This window comes from Rhinopithecus bieti, unplaced genomic scaffold, assembly GCF_001698545.2.
Source record: "Rhinopithecus bieti isolate Rb0 unplaced genomic scaffold, ASM169854v2 scaffold_3040, whole genome shotgun sequence".
NCBI lineage: Eukaryota > Metazoa > Chordata > Mammalia > Primates > Cercopithecidae > Rhinopithecus > Rhinopithecus bieti.
The window spans coordinates 9,905,674-9,909,659 of record NW_016804657.1 but is presented as its reverse complement, the minus strand read 5'-3'; positions in this window follow the sequence as shown (position 1 = coordinate 9,909,659).

The window sequence follows — 3,986 nt, the reverse complement described above, 5'->3', positions numbered from 1 at the left end:
GAACAATAATGGTGGTATCTTAATGAGAATTGCATTGAATTTGTAGATTGCTTTTGGCAGTTTACAATTTTTTCACAATGTTGATTCTACCCATTCATGAGCATGGGATGTGTTTCCATTTGTTTGTATTGTCTATGATTTCGTTCAGCAGTGTTTTGTAGTTTTCCTTGTAGAGGTCTTCCGCCTACTTGGTTAGGTATATTCCTAAGTATTTTATTATTATTATTATTATTATTATTATTATTATTATTATTATTATTATGCAGCTATTGTAAAAGGGGTTGAGTTCTTGATTTGATTCTCAGTTTGGTAGCTGTTAATATATAGCAGAGCTACTGATTTGTGTACATTAATTTTGTGTCCTGAAATTTTGCTGAATTCAGCAAATGATAAAAGGACAAGGTCTTTTATAATTTCCTTAAATTTATTTGAGATTTGTCAGTTCTAGGAGCTTTCTGGAGGAGTCTTTAGGGTTTTGTAGATATACAATCATATTGTCAGCAAATAGCAACAGTTTGACCTCCTCATTACCAATTTGAATGCCCTTTATTTCTTTCTCTTGTCTGATTTCTCTTGCTAGGACTTTCAGTACTATGTTGAATAGAAGTGGTGAGAGTGGGCATCCTTGTCCCAGCTCTCAGAGGGAATGCTTTCAACTTTTCCCCATTCAGTATTTTGTTGGCTGTTAATCTGTCATAGATGGCTTTTATTACATTGAGGTGTTTCTTGTATCCCAATTTTGCGGAGGTTTTAGTCATAAAGGGATGTTGAATTTTGTCAAATGCTTTTCTTGCATTTGTTGAAATGATCATGTGATTTTTTTTGTTTTTAATTCTGTTTATCTGGTGTATCACATTTATTGACTTGTGTATGTTAAACCATCCCTGCATCCATTGTATGAAATGCACTTGACCATGGCAGATTGTCTTTTTGAGATGCTGTTAGATTCAGTTAGCTAATATGTTGTGAAGGATTTTTGCTTCTATGTTCATCAGGGATATTGCTCTGTAGTTTTCTCTTTTTTGTCATGTTCTTTCCTGGTTTTGGTATTAGCGTGATACTAGCTTCATAGAATGGTTTAGGGAGGATTAGCCCTTTCTCGATCTTGCGGAACAGTGTCAATAGGATTGGTACCAATTCTTCTTTGAATGTCTGGTAGAATTCCGTTGTGAATCTGTCTGGTCCTGGACTTTTTTTGTTGTTGTTGTTGATAATATATATATATATTTTTGAGACAGAGTCTTGCTCTGTCGCCCAGGCTGGAGTGCAGTGGCCTGATCTCAGTTCACTGCAAGTTCTGTCTCCTGGGTTTATGCCGTTCTCCTGCCTCAGCCTCCCGAGTAGCCAGGACTACAGGCACCCGCCACATTGCCTGGCTAGTTTTTTTGTATTTTTTAGTAGAGACGGAGTTTCACCATGTTAGGCAGGATGGTCTCGATCTCCTGAACTTGTGATCCACCCGTCTCGGTTAACTTTTCATTCTCACTACTTATTATTGGTCTGTTCAGGGTTTCGAATTCTTCCTGATTTAAGCTAGAATGGTTGTATCTTTCCAGGAATTTATCTATCTCCTCTAGCTTTTTTTAGTTTATGCACATGAAAGTTGTTCACAGTAGCCTTGAATAAACTTTTGTATTTCTGTGGTGTTGGTTGTAATATCTCCCATTTTGTTTCTAATTGAACTTATTTGGCTCTCTTCTTTTCCTGGTTAATGTTGCTAATGGTCTATCAATTTTATTTATCTTTTTAAATATCTACCTTTTTGTTTTATTTATCATTTCTATTTTTTGTTTCAATTTCATTTAGTTCTACTCTGATCTTGTTTTTCTTCTTTCTTCTGCTGGGTTTGGTTTGGTTTGTTCTTGTTTCTCTGGTTCCTTAGGTATGACCTTAGATTATCTATTTGTGCTCTTTCAGATTTTTGATGTAGGCATTTAAGGCTGTGAACTTTCTTTTTTAGCACTGCCTTTGCTGTATCCCCAGAAGTTTTGATATGTTATGCCACTATTATCATTCAGTTTGAAGATTTTTTTATTTTTATCTTGATTTCATTGTTGCCCCAATGATCACTCAGGAGCAGGTTATTTAATTTCCATGTAGTTGCTTGGTTTTGAAGGTTCCTTTTGAAGTTTATTTCCAATTTTAGTCCACTGTGGTCTGAGAGTGTACTTGATATAATCTGAATTTTCTTAAATTTATTGAGATCTGTTTTGTGGCCTATCATATGGTCTGTCTTGGAGAAAGTTCCATGCACTGATGAATAGAATGTATAGTCTGAAGTTGTTGGGTAGAATGCTCTGTAAATATATGTTAAGTCCATTTGTTCCAGGGTATAGTTAAATCTATTGTTTCTTTGTTGACTTTTGTTTTGATGACCTGTCTAGTTCTGTCAGTGGAGTATTGAAGTCCCCTACTATTATTGTGTTACTGTCTATCTCACTTCTTTTGGGAGCTCCAGTGTTAGGTGCATGTACATTTTGGATTGTGGTGTTTATCTGTTGGGCAAGGCCTTTTATCATTATATAATGTCCCTCTTTGTCTTTTTTTAACTGCTGTTGCTTTAAAGTTTCTTTTGCCTGACATACAAATAGCTACTTTTGCTCACTTTTGGTGTCCATTTACATGAAATGTCTTTTTCCACCCTTTTATCCTAAGTTTATGTGAGTCCTTATGTGTTAGATGAGTATCCTGAAGGCAGCAGATACTTGGTTGGTGAATTCTTATCCATTCTGCAATTCTGTATCTTTTAAGTGTAGCATTTAGGCCATTTGTATTCAACATTAGCATTGATATTTGAGGTACTATTCTATTCATCATGCTATTTGTTGCCTGTATACCTTGGGGTTTTTTTATTGTATTTTTGTTTTATAGGTCCTGTGAGATTTATGCTTTAAAGAGATTCTGTTTAGATGAATTTTCAGGATTTGTTTTAAGATTTAGAGCTTCTTTTACCAGTTTTTGTAGTGGTGGCTTGGTAATGGTGAATTCTCTCAGCATTTGTTTGTCAGAAAGATTGTATCTTTCCTTCATTTACGAAGCTTAGTTTTGCTGGATACAAAATTCTTGGCTGATAATTGTGTTGTTTAAGGAGGCTGATGATAGGGCCCCAATCCCTTCTGCTGAGAAATCTGCTGTTAATCTGATAGGTTTTCCTTTATGGGTTTTGTCTATCAGGAAAAAAGCACCTGGTGCTTTTGCCTCACAGCTCTTAAGATTCTTTCCTTCATCTTGACTTTAGATAACCTAATGACAATGTGCCTAGGCAATGATCTTTTTGCAATGAATTTCCCAGGTGTTATTTGAGTTTGTTGTGTTTGAATGTCTAGGTCTCTAGCAAGGCCAGGAAAGTTTTCCTCGATTATTCTCCCAAATAAGTTTTCCAAACTTTTAGATTTCTCTTCTTTTTCAGGAATGCCAATTATTCTTAGTGGTCATTTAATGTAATCACCAACTTTTTGGAGGCTTTGTTCATTTTCTAAATTCTTTTTTCTTTGTCTTTATTGGATGCGGTTAATTCTAAAACCTTGTCTTTGAGCTCTGAAATTCTTTCTTCTGCTTGTTCAATTCTATTGCTGAGACTTTCCAGTACATTTTGCATTTCTCTAAGTGTGTCCTTTATTTCCTGAAGTTGTGATTGTTTTTTATTTATGCTATATATTTCACTGAAGACTTTTCCCCTCATATCTTATATAATTTTTTTTTATTTCCTTAAATTGGACTTCACCTTTCTCTGGTGCCTCCTTGATTAGCTTAATAATCAACCTTCTGGCCAGGCGCGGTGGCTCAAGCCTGTAATCCCAGCACTTTGGGAGGCCGAGACGGGCGGATCACGAGGTCAGGAGATCGAGACCATCCTGGCTAACACGGTGAAACCCCATCTCTACTAAAAATACAAAAACTAGCCGGGCGAAGTGGCGGGCGCCTGTAGTCCCAGCTACTCGGGAGGCTGAGGCAGGAGAATGGCGTAAACCCGGGAGGCGGAGCTT